We start from the raw sequence: 7,276 nt of genomic DNA, 5'->3' as shown, positions 1-7,276 counted from the left end.
ATCATTTGAGCTAGATAGTTTTTGCTCTAGTGCTTCACTTATATCTTTTAGAGCACGACGGTGGCTTAATTTTGTAGAAATTGTTAATCTCTCATGCTTCACTTATATCATTTTGAGAGTCACTTAGAACAGCATGGTATTTGCTATGGTTATAAAATTGGTCCTAGAATGATGGGCATCCAAGTTGGGTATAATAAAAACTATCATAGGAAGTGAATTGGATGCTATGATCAATTTGATACTTGATAATTGTTTTGAGATATGGAGGTAGTGATATTAGAGTCATGCTAGTTGGGCGATTATGAATTTAAAGAATGATTGTGTTGAAGTTAGCAAGTCCCGTAGCATGCACGTATGGTGAAACTTGTGTAAAAATTTGAAACATGAGGTGTTCTTAGATTGTGCATCCTTATGAGTGGCGGTCGGGGACGAGCGATGGTATTTTCCTACCAATCTATCCCCCTAGGAGCATGCACGTAGTGCTTGGTTTTTGATGACTTGTAGATTTTTGCATTAAGTATATGAGTTCTTTATGACTAATGTTGAGTCCATGGATTATACGCACTCTCACCCTTCCATCATTGCTAGCCTCTTCGGTACCGTGCATTGCTCTTTCTCACCTTGAGAGTTGGTGCAAACTTCGCCGGTGCATCCAAACCCCATGATACGATACGCTCTATAACACATAAACCTCCTTGTATCTTCCTCAAAACAGCCACCATACCTACCTATTATGGCATTTCCATAGCCATTCCGAGATATATTGCCATGCAACTTTCCACCGTTCCGTTCATCATCATGACACACATTATCATTGTCATATTGCCTTGCATGATCATGTAGTTGACATCGTATTTGTGGCAAAGCCACCATGCATAATTTTTCATACATGTCACTTTGATTAATTGCCCATCCCGGTACACCGCCGGAGGCATTCATATAGAGTCATATCTTGTTCTAGTTTTGAGTTGTAATTCATGAGTTGTAAATAAATAGAAGTGTGATGATCATCATTATTAGAGCATTGTCCCAAAATAAAAAAAAGAAAGGCCAATGAAAAAAGTCTAAAGAAAAAAAGTAAAGGACAAAATAGAAAAAGGAAGGCCAAAAGAAAAAAAAGAAAAAAAAGGCAATGTTACTATCCTTTTCCACACTTGTGCTTCAAAGTAGCGCCATGTTCTTCATGTAGAAAGTCTTTATGTTGTCACTTTCATATACTAGTGGGAATTTTTCATTATAGAACTTTGCTTGTATATTCCTACGATGGTCTTCCTCAAAATGCCCTAGGTCTTCGTGAGAAAGCAAGTTGAATGCACACCCACTAGTTTCTTTTTTTGAGCTTTCATACATTTATAGCTCTACTGCATCCGTTGCATGGCAATCCCTAATCCTCATGTTGACATCAATTGATGGGCATCTCCATAGCCTGTTGATTATCCTCGTCAATGTGAGACTTTCTCCTTTTTTGTCTTCTCCACACAACCTCCATTATCATATTCTATTCCATCCATAGTGATATATCCATGGCTCACGCTCATGTATTGCGTGAAAGTTGAAGAAGTTTGAGATTATTTAAGTATGAAACAATTGCTTGGCTTGTCATCGGGGGTGTGCAAGATGGGAGCATTTTGTTGTGGCAAAAATGAAGCATAGCCTAACTATATGATTTTGTAGGGATGAACTTTCTTTAGCCATGTTATTTTGAGAAGACATGATTGCTTTGATTAGTATGCTTGAAGTATTACTATTTATTATGTTAATATAAACTTTATTTTGAATCATTTGGTTCTGAATATTCATGCCACAATAAAGAAAATTACATTGAGAATTATGCTAGGTAGCATTCCACATCAAAAATTCTGTTTATATCATTTACCTACTCGAGGACGAGCAGGAATTAAGCTTGGGGATGATTGATACGTCTCGAACGTATCTATAATTTTTGATTGTTCCATGCTATTATGTTACCCATTTTGGATGTTTATGGGATTTACTTTACACTTTTATATCATTTTTTGGACTAACATACTAACTGGAGGCCCAGCTAGAATTGCTGTTTTTTTTGCCTATTTCAGTGTTTCGAAGAAAAGGAATATCAAATGGAGTCCAAACGGAATGAAACCTTTGGGAGCGTGATTTTTGGAACAAACGTGACCCGGAGGACTTGGAGTGGAAGTCAAGAAACAAGGGAGGCAGCCACGAGGGTGCCCAGCACGCCCCCTAGGGCTGGGCGTACCCCCCACCCTCGTGCGCCCCTCGGGAGTCCACCGACCTACTTCTTCCTCCTATATATACCCATGTACCCCAAAACATCAGAAGCGACCACGAAAAACTATTTCCACCATCATAACCTTCTGTATCCGCGAGATCCCATCTTGGAGCCTTCGTCGGTGCTCCGCCGGAGGGGGAATCGATCATGGAGGGCCTCTACATCAACTCCAAGGCCTCTCCGATGAGTTGTGAGTAGTTTACCACAGACCTTTGGGTCTGTAGTTATTAGCTAGATGGATTCTTCTCTCTCTTTGAATCTCAATGCTATGTTCTCCTCGATCTTCTTGGAGATCTATTCGATGTAACTCTTTTTGCGGTGTGTTTGTCAAGATCCGATGAATTGTGGGTTTATGATCAAGTTTATCTATGAGAAATATTTGAATCTCCTCTAAGTTATTTCATGTTTGATTAAGTTATCTTTGAAAGTCTCTTCGAATTATCAGTTTGGTTTGGCCTACTAGATTGATCTTTCTTGCAATGGGAGAAGTGCTTAGCTTTGGGTTCAATCTTGCGGTGTCCTTTCCAAGTGACATCAGGGGCAGCAAGGCACGTATTGTATTGTTGCCATCGAGGATAAAAAGATGGGGTTTATCTCATATTGCATGAGTTTATCCCTCTACATCATGTCATCTTTCTTAATGTGTTACTCTGTTCTTTATGAACTTAATACTCTAGATGCATGTTGGACAGTGGTCGATGTGTGGAGTAATAGTAGTACATATAGGCAGGAGTCGGTCTACTTGTCATGGACGTGATGCCTATATAAATGATCATGCCTAGATAATCTCATAATTATTTGCTTTTCTATCAATTGCTTGACAGTAATTTGTTCACCCACTGTAATACTTATGCTATCTTGAGAGAAGCCACTAGTGAAACATATGGCCCCCGGGTGTATCTCTTATCATATAAGATTTAAATCTACTTTTATTCGCATCTTTTACTTTTCCTATCTATATCATAAAATACCAAAAATATTTATCTTATCATATTATCTCTATCAGATCTCACTTTCGCAAGTGGCCTTGAAGCGATTGACAACCCCTTTATTGCGTTGGTTGCGAGTTCTTGTTTGTTTGTGTAGGTGCGTGGGACTTTTGAGGAGCCTCCTACTGGATTGATACCTTGGTTCTCAAAAACTAAGGGAAATACTTACGCTACTATTGCTGCATCACCCTTTCCTCTTCAAGGAAAACCAATGCAAGCTCAAGACGTAGCAGCCGCCGATCCAAATGCCTGGATTCGACCTGCACCGAGCCGTCCCATTTCGCTCCGTCCCATTTTCGCGAGGGTAAAATCTCACCAAGTCCCCAGGAATTTCATCTCATGTTGCATTCTTTTGGTGTGTGTAACTGTGTGCTCGTTTCTCCGTTTGGAGTACATGATATGTCAAAATGTTTATATCTTGATGCTCTATAGGATGGAGTAGTTTGCATGCATGTTACTGTTCATCTTGATGTCCTAATCTTCGTTGCAAAACTGCTAGATGTATCCTAATCTTCGTTGCAAAACTGATAAGTGATATATACTGCTGAAAACTGCTGCATGTTAACATCATTTGGGTTTCTTGTGAGCACTACAACTTTGTCTCTGTTAACCCTATGGTGATGATCTTGATACTCAAATGTTATGCTCTTTATGCTCCACATGCTGGTGTGCTTTGAATTCATGTTAGGGTGCATCTTGACATCTTAATCTCTGTTACAAAAGTGCATGTTGCTGTTAACTACTGAAGCTGTTATACTTTTCCCTTTTGTTATTTTTATATCTTTTTGCGTGATTTTCTTTTGAGCATCATGTCTACATGTTTTAGGGGCATAATCATACCATCTTCACATTGGTGCAATCCTTGTATTTTGATATTACCCTGTGATGAGTGCAACAAGCTTGTGAAGTGGGCTACTTGCTGTTAATGTTCTGCCTAGTCTGAATCTGTAATATCATGATGCCATGTTTACTTGACGCTACCAATTAATCCATGCATAAGATGGAGATGCTTAGTTTACATGTTCTATTTTCCATGTTATGTTATATCATGAAACGCCTTTTGACGCCTCATATATGTCTTGCAGTATATGTTTTCATTGCCATGAACATGCCTATATAATGTTCCAGTTTTCTGTTAACTTCATGATGCCATGTTGTGAGCTTGATAGTAATTGATCCATGCCTCTTTTGGAGATTCTAAAATTAAATGTTTTGAAGTATGGTATGATCACATTTCTCACATGCCATGATTTTTAATTTTGGATATCATATGCCTCTGTTCCATGCTTGCAAACATGCTATGATAATGTTGCTAATTACACTTGCTGAAACTGTTACAACATTCAATCTTGTTTTGTTGGTTCCCACTAATCCATGAGCCATATATATATGATGCTTTGATGTTATTTTCTCTTTTTTATGTATACTTTGATGCCATGCCCTTGGTTTCTATGCATAGTTGCTGTATCATCTATGTTTCATGCCTCCAACATGCCATCATATTAACTCTGTTCATGTATATGCTCTTGTGTTATAAAGTTGCCTATTGCATTGATAATATTGGTTTAATATTGATACCTATGAATCTGAACCTTAATGATATTTGAAGTATGTTATCTGTACTTGAAGTGCCTATCAAGTTTGTGCTCATATGTTTCCTGTAGCATGTTGTTTTGATGATTACAAAATGCCTACTTGTTGTTTTGGACAGCTTATCCTTTAAACTTGTTTGGAGTGGATGTGTTGCACCGTTGCTCCATTTTGAGCATTATCTATATGAAACTTGCTTAGAATTGAATGTAATTTCATATCATCTTGTTGCATCCTTGTTTTGAATGTGCTTTCTGGATGTTTGAATGCATTTTGCATCAATGCCATGTTTAACTTGTTTTGCTCATATCTTCTAGATCGTAGCTCCGAATTAAATGAACTTTATATGTAACTTGATTAGATTTTTGCGTAGATCATCATGGTACATCTTAACTTTCTATTTAAGAACATGAACATAATGTGTATTCAGTTCTGGACCAATTTTGAAATTTGCATATGAGGACTTTCCGGACTTGTTATATGTTGTTTCCGGCCTAATTAAACTTGCTTTGATGTGTTGTTCTTGTTTGCGTCATCGCTTGCCATGAGTAGCATCATGTAGCCTTGTCATGCATCATACTTGGATGTCCATCATGTCATGTTTATGTGTTGTGTGTTTACCATGTTGTTTGCTTCTTTCCGGATGTGCTTCTTCCTGATTGTTCCTATTTTGTTGCGACCGTGAGGATTCGTTCGACTACGCTTGGTTCGTCTTTGCTCGTTCGTCTTCTTCATGGACTCGTTCTTCTTCCTAGTGGGATTTCAGGTAAGATGACAATTACCCTGGATCTCACTACTATCATTGCTATGCTAGTTGTCCCGATGCTATCGCTATGTCGCTGCCTACCACTTGTTCATCAAGCCTCCCAAATTGCCATGAAAGCCTCTAACCTTTTTCACCCTTTCTAGCAAACTGTTGTCCAGCTATGTTACCACTTTGCTCAGCCCTTCTTATAGTGTTACTAGTTGTAGGTTGTTCCATGTTGGGACATGGATATCTTGGGATATCACAATATCTCTTATTTTAATTAATGCATCTATATACTTGGTAAAGGGTGGAAGGCTTGGCCTTATGTCTGGTGTTTTGTTCCACTCTTGCCGCCCAAGTTTCTGTCATACTGGTGTTATGTTACTTGATTTTGCGTCCCTAACACGGTAAGGGGTATGGGGCCCTCTAGACAGTTCACTTTGAATAAAACTCTTCCAGCAAGGCCCAACATTGGTTTTCCATTTTCCTAATAACAACTAAAACTTAAAATAGAGGATTTTCCCCTGGCCCCTAGTATTTTAATCAACCCCCGGGCCAATGCTCCTCTGAGTGTTGGTCCAACCTAGGCAATGTTCGACGCCCCCTAGGCAACCGGTGTCTCAGCCAACCCGACATCTTGCCCATCTGTTGTGCCCTGAGAACGAGATACGTGTGGCTCCTATCAGGATTTGCCGGTACACCGGGAGGTCTTGCTGGTTTTGTTTTACCATTGTTGAAATGTCTTGGGCACCGGGATCCCGAGTCTGATCGGATGTCCCGCGATGGAGGGTTGTCTCCACGGATCATGAGCTTGTAATGGGCTAAGTTGGGACACCCCTGCAGGGTTTGATCTTTCGAATGTCGTGCCCGCGGTTTTGTGGCAGGTGGGAGTTTTTAATATCTGGTTGTAGCGAACTTGTCACCAAATTAGAATTAAAATACCCAACCACATGTGTAACCCTGATGGTCTCTTTTCGAGTGGGTCGAGAAGAGAACACGGTGGTGTTATGTTTGAATGTACGTAGTTCAGGATCAGTTCTAGATCATTACTAGTTTGCGACCATTTGCGTAGCTTCTCATCTTATTCTTGTACTCGTAAGTTAGCCACCATACTTTGCTTAAGCACTTGTTGCAACCTCATCACTTATCCTTCCCATACCCATTAAGCTTTGCTAGGCTTGATACCCATGGTAATGGGATTGTTGAGTCCTCGTGGCTCACAGATTACTACAACAACAGTTCCAGGTACAGGTAATGCGATGATCTTGACGCGGGAGCGATATATGCTTGTCTTGGGGTTCTTCTTCTACTTCTTCTTCGTTCAGGGGATAGGTTCCTGGTCGGCAGCCTGGGCTAGCAGGGTGGATGTCATTTGAGTTTCTGTTTGTGTTTCATATGTAGTCGGATGTTGCTCTTGGGTATGATGTTGTTGTATTCATGCGGCATTTTATGCCTTTTGTATGTATCCCCAACTATTATGTAATGGTATGATGTAATGATATCCACCTTGCAAAAGCGTCTCCAATATGCGCTTCTATCCTTGGTGGGACCTTCGAGTTCCTTTAGGATAGGGTCGCATATTGGGTGTCACAAATTGGTATCAGAGCCTTTACCAACCATATGAGCCCCCTTGCTTGTTTGTAGTTGGCCGTTGTCGAGTCTAGAAGAAAACTGTTTTCG

The sequence above is a fragment of the Triticum aestivum genome, chromosome 6B (genome assembly GCF_018294505.1).
Source record: "Triticum aestivum cultivar Chinese Spring chromosome 6B, IWGSC CS RefSeq v2.1, whole genome shotgun sequence".
Lineage (NCBI taxonomy): Eukaryota > Viridiplantae > Streptophyta > Magnoliopsida > Poales > Poaceae > Triticum > Triticum aestivum.
This window is presented reverse-complemented; position numbering follows the sequence as displayed.